The sequence below is a fragment of the Procambarus clarkii genome, chromosome 33, assembly GCF_040958095.1.
Source record: "Procambarus clarkii isolate CNS0578487 chromosome 33, FALCON_Pclarkii_2.0, whole genome shotgun sequence".
Lineage (NCBI taxonomy): Eukaryota > Metazoa > Arthropoda > Malacostraca > Decapoda > Cambaridae > Procambarus > Procambarus clarkii.
Genome location: NC_091182.1, coordinates 17,479,883 through 17,486,201, shown reverse-complemented (window position 1 = coordinate 17,486,201; position 6,319 = coordinate 17,479,883). Strand labels below are relative to the sequence as shown.

Below are 6,319 nucleotides of genomic sequence, written 5' to 3'. Positions count from 1 at the left end.
TTGCACAACCCCATGAAGCACCCCTTAGCAGCTGTCTGTTAGGTACCCATTTATTGCTAGGTGAACAGGATATTCAGGGTGAAAGAAACTCTACCCATTTGTTTCCGCCTCCGCCGGGGATTGAACTCGGAACCTTACGACTAGGAATAACGAAAGCTGTCCACTCAGCCGTCAGGGCCCTTTGCAGCAATTGGGCAAATAAGGATTGACAGAGGAAAAAAAACATTTTTCAAGGTCGCTTCATGGAACATTTAAAGTAGATTGTGTGAAGCCATTAAGGTTTAGAGTGAGGAGATAAGCATTACCAGGTTAGTGTCAGCATGAAGGAAGGTTTAGGGGGTGTGAGATACAATACCTGTTAGCAATGATTACTTCCCGTACAAGTGTAACACCCAGTCGTGACTGTCTGCCCTTCCGTTCGTCGGCTGGCAGTCGTGACTGTCTGCCCTTCCGTTCGTCGGCTGGCAGTCCCGACTGTCTCCCCCCCCCCCCCCCCCGCCTCCTCCCACTACACATTTAACGTGTAAATAATGTCGATGCATCACTAACTGTCCTGACCTAACCTAAATAGTCTTATTGTGTACAGGAACGAATTGTGTGATATAAACACCATTATCCCTCGGTGCCCCCTGTTAAAGCTCATTGATCTAACAGTTTTGTTATTCCACCATTCATCTACCAGTGAACCATCGTCCTGTTAATCCACCATTCATCTACCAGTGAGCCATCGTCCTGTTAATCCACCATTCATCTACCAGTGAACCATCGTCCTGTTAATCCACCATTCATTTACCAGTGAGCCATCGTCCTGTTAATCCACCATTCATCTACCAGTGAGCCATCGTCCTGTTAATCCACCATTCATCTACCAGTGAGCCATCGTCCTGTTAATCCACCATTCATCTAACGGGTCACACCGTTGTCCACCGCCTACCAGCTCCTCCATCTAACAGTGACCTATAGTGCTAGTCCCAATGTTTTTTTTTTTAATTAGTTGCGAATCTTGCATTAACGAACCAACCCAACCTAACCTGCAAGGTTGGGTTGGATCGTTAATCAACCTAACATAACTGTGACGTGTTCGTCATCCAGTGTATTAAGCATAATGCATTATGCTGCGATTGCTCTGTATATCAGAGGCACATAATACAACTGGATGGGTACTCAACCCTCTCGAGGGAAATCTTTCCTTAACCCTTTGACCTGCCTCAAAAGTATGGCTTCTCACTCCCCAAATTTCAAAGATTAAGACACGTTCCAATCAAGATAATTGTTCTTTGTTATGCATAGTTGATACATTAAATAATCTCTACAAAGTGTTGAAAAGTGAGTTGTTAAATAAGATATTTCCGCTATACTTACCCACTCACCTGAGGACACCTCGCCCAGTGCTGGACACGCCAGGGATGGTCAGGTAATCTTCGTCTCCAAGACTCGGCCGTCACCTGTTCTGGCACTGACAGGCTAATCGCTGTGGACATGGACACGTCAGTGGAAGACAATTCAACACACAAATAGTAAGTTCGTGAAAATCAAATCCACATCCAGGTGTCCTTATTTACACAAGATAGTGGCTGTGACCACACCCAGGTGACCTTATTTACACAAGATGGTGGCTGTGACCACACCCAGGTGACCTTATTTACACAAGATGGTGGCTGTGACCACACCCAGGTGACCTTATTTACACAAGATGGTGGCTGTGACCTCACCCAGGTGTCCTTATTTACACAAGATGGTGGTTGTGGCCACACCCAGGTAACCTTATTTACACAAGACGGTGGCTGTGACCACACCCAGGTGACCTTATTTACACAAGATGGTGGCTGTGACCACACCCAGGTGACCTTATTTACACAAGATGGTGGCTGTGACCACACCCAGGTGACCTTATTTACACAAGATGGTGGCTGTGACCACACCCAGGTGACCTTATTTACACAAGATGGTGGCTGTGACCACACCCAGGTGACCTTATTTACACAAGATGGTGGCTGTGACCACACCCAGGTGACCTTATTTACACAAGATGGTGGCTGTGACCACACCCAGGTGACCTTATTTACACAAGATGGTGGCTGTGACCACACCCAGGTGACCTTATTTACACAAGATGGTGGCTGTGACCACACCCAGGTGACCTTATTTACACAAGATGGTGGCTGTGACCACACCCAGGTGACCTTATTTACACAAGATGGTGGCTGTGACCACACCCAGGTGACCTTATTTACACAAGATGGTGGCTGTGACCACACCCAGGTGACCTTATTTACACAAGATGGTGGCTGTGACCACACCCAGGTGACCTTATTTACACAAGATGGTGGCTGTGACCACACCCAGGTGACCTTATTTACACAAGATGGTGGCTGTGACCACACCCAGGTGACCTTATTTACACAAGATGGTGGCTGTGACCACACCCAGGTGACCTTATTTACACAAGATGGTGGCTGTGACCACACCCAGGTGACCTTATTTACACAAGATGGTGGCTGTGACCACACCCAGGTGACCTTATTTACACAAGATGGTGGCTGTGACCACACCCAGGTGACCTTATTTACACAAGATGGTGGCTGTGACCACACCCAGGTGACCTTATTTACACAAGATGGTGGCTGTGACCACACCCAGGTGACCTTATTTACACAAGATGGTGGTTGTGACCACACCTAGGTGAACTTATTTACACAAGATGGTGGCTGTGACCACAGATGGGTGACCACTGCGGTCAAGCACTTACAGCTGCCCGAGGTTCAGGAACCACCAGGAGGATGATGGTAACGTTTGTACCTGTAGTACTGAGGCGCGAAGCTGCTAGAGATTGTTGGTGGTGTACACAGTGGTGGACATGTGTACCTGTAGTACTGAGGCGCGAAGCTGCTAGAGATTGTTGGTGGTGTACACAGTGGAGGACATGTGTAAGAATGTTACTTGGCTGCCCTCACTACTCTTCTCTTGAGGTTATCTTGAGATGATTTTTGGGCTTAGCGTCCCCGCGGCCCGGTCCTCGACCAGGCCTCCTTTGTTACACACACCCATGAAGCAGCTCATAGCAGCTGTCTACCTCCCAGGTACCTATTTACTGCTAGGTAACAGGAGACATCAGTGAAAAACTTTTTGCCCTTATGTCTCCGCCGCCCCCGGGGATCGAACCCTGAACCTCAGGACTACGAATCCGAAGCACTGTCCACTCAGCTGTCAGGCGCCCACTCGTCTGTCGTCTGATACAGTTTGTTACTGTACACACACTACCAAAATGCTAAGTTGTCCTGGATCTGACATGCTGCGACAAAACAGCCAGGAACTTGTCTCCACTATTGCGGGATACCTTCTGACCCTCCTCGGTGCTCTCAAATAGGCACTGTGCCACTGGATCATTAGCCAAATTATTCTCATCCACACGAATAAATAAAGGATGTTCTGTAAAATGATGAACCATCCACTCATGAAGGTCCTTCACATCCGTCAGTGTGTACACAAGGCCCCCGTTCACGCAGAACGTAACCATATTCTGCCAGGAGTGATGCATTGATAATTCTCCATTTGTGCTTGGCTCTTTTGAAGTGTGGATGACGAAACAGGAACATTTTGCTAAAATGTCTTTTCTCAAAGCAATTTGTATGGTACTTCATTGCATTAGTAAGAATACAAGCTACATTTTGATATCTCCCAGGCACATCCTTCTTATCTCTCGAGCCATGAATGCGGTCAACAACAAAGTCTGGCACCTTCACCCGTATTTCCATGCCTAACATAAGCGTGTCAGGAAAAATCTGGGCAAGGACAACCAACACTCCTCCATAGCCACACACAATGTCGGCAAATTCCACCTTTTTGGTACTATCTCCAGATAAGTACTTGGGGAAAGTATTGACTCCGGTCCATTGTAATTCCAATTCCAGTCCGGGAATTGGGTTGAAGTGAGCACACTGTCGATAATTTTTCTTCTGTGGTCATTTAGGCATTTTTAGTGAATTACTGGAGAGCTTGGCAAGGGAGAATAGGTTGTCTCTGGAGGCCTTTTTCTCTAAATTATTTGAGCAGTGTTGTTGGTTGTGGGGCGAAGAGCACACGTGGCCATGTGAGCACCGAGCACCGTAGTCCGGCTCACCACTCGCAACACTCAAACCCAACACGATGGCTGCAGTTGCTCATCACATAACGCTCATGTGAAGGAATGCTCAACACATAGCGCTCATGTCGAGGAATGTTCATCACCTGGCGGTGTTAGCATGAGCAGGAACCTCTTGAGCTCTCCGAGGTTATGACGATGGGGTCGTCTGCTGGATGAGGTCTTCATATAGACAATCACTACATAGCATCTGTTGGACTTAATGTTCTTGTATTAAATGTTCTCAGACGAAACATTTTGGGTTCGCAGCAATCTCCAGTGATACGAGGAAGTGAACTTGCACAGCTGTTGATGTAACATGTTGACTGCATGTGTGTCGGGCCGCCGGGAGTGCGTGATGTTCTAGAATCTTTAATAATTGGGAGGGATCATGGATGTTTGGTATGTGTCAAGGCCAAGACGCTAATAAAAGTATACCATAACTTGGTCTATCCATTAAGAATTGAGTGCAGCTATAATACAAATTAAGAGTAGTGAAGCATCAGGCGAGAGATAGAGGTAACAAAGAACTGTAGGCTGTGGCTCAAGCTCATAATGACCTACATTACTAGGATGAGCCTATCACAAGCCGTGAGACTCGCCACTGGTACAGCAGAGGACACACGGGTTTGTTCTATGGAAAACTTCAGACTTTGAGCAGTTATGAGATCAAATCCTCGCTGTTTTGTGAGGAACAACCAATTAGTACCCAAACTCTGATCATAGCTTGTTTGGAACGAACGTTGAAGATTTCGTCTGCAATTCCCCCTCCCCGCTCAGCTCGTTGTCGCCGTGTGGGGGCTTAGTGGGCGGCTGCCGGAGTGTGATGCTCCCTGGGACAGTCCTCTGTCCTTTTCTAGCCTTGTGCTCCTGCTGCCGTCCTCTCCAATTCTGCTGGGCATCTTTTCCTTTTCCTTCTGTTTCGTTTTTCTCCCCCCTCTTCTCCTATCTGCTTGCCGTTTCCTGCCGACCTTTTGCTCGTTCTGGTTCTTCCCTTGGACTTCTTCTATTTTGACGCCCGGGTGCTTGAGGAGGCATACTCTTGCACCCGTAGAACTGCAGTACCCGACGTCGAGAGCGAGGGGAACCTTTTATTGTCAATCCCCACTTCGTCACTGAACCCGATCTCGACGGACTGTCGGTTTCTTAAGGTGGCGTTTGTGGGGCGTATACTCACGACGCACCCCTAGGAGGCCCCGACAAGATCGGCGATAGCTTCTTGTTGGGTGTCCTGCCTCTAATTGTGGCTCCATGGTGGGTGTGGGGGCACATTCGTGAGTGAATTCTTCTTTCGTCAAGATGATTACCCCTGCTTCGGCTTCTTCTGGTTTACCTTCTCTGGCTCGTGGGGTGGGCGACCAAGCCCCCGAGTCGGTCCGTATTGGAAGACCGGGCTCTGTAGCCTCCGCTACATTGGGCCCCGAGCTTGCTCCCCCTTTGGCCTCTCTGACTCATTCCTCTGGCTCCCCTCCCTCCTCTGTGGTTGGGTCGAGCCCCAAGCCCCCAGTGGTGACTACCTCGTCCCCTGGCGCGGCTCCTTCTCTGGTTGTAACTACTGCACCTTTTAACCCCTCTCTCTGGGGGTTCTCACCGCCGTCCTCGTCACGGCCGCCCTCGCTCGATTCCTTCCAGTTCTGCTACCTATCAAGCCTTGTTTGGTCCCGCTTCGTGGGCCAAATATTTTGATCTCCTCCCTCTTGATTCTGCGCCTCCTGACGATTTCTCCCTCCATCGACATCTCATTGATTCCGTGGATGCCTCCATTACTTTCAACCCCACTCGTCTCGGTGCACGTGTCGTTGCTGCTCCTTCTCAGGATGCTGCTTCCCGCTTGGCTGCCTTATCCTGCCTTGGCGAGACCCCCGTTCGGGTCTCGAAGAACGCTCAGTTGAATGCCAGTGTTGGCACTATTTTGCTCCCGCCCCATGTTGCGACCGGTGTTCGGGACCTGCGCGACTGCCACGACGATATTCGCCATATCCTCGCTGCCCAGGGCCATTCTATTCTCCAGGTGGACACGTTTACTCGTCCCCCTCGTGGTAGTCGCCGTCAACCCCTCCGGGTTGTGAAGATTACCTTTGATGGTAGGACCCTTCCACCCTCTGTCATTCTTGCTGGTGCCAGGTGCTCTGTCCAGGAGTACATTCCTTCTCCTCGGCTCTGCAACAAGTGCTGGAGGTTTGGGCATGGTGCCCTCCG

The 6,319-nt window shown here is 49.3% G+C and overlaps 1 pseudogene; it reads right to left on the bottom strand.

The window, feature by feature from the left end:
- Positions 1-3,268: 3,268 nt before the first annotated feature.
- On the bottom strand, positions 3,269-3,974 carry LOC123765344 (tRNA (guanine-N(7)-)-methyltransferase-like; annotated as a pseudogene).
- Positions 3,975-6,319: the final 2,345 nt, after the last annotated feature.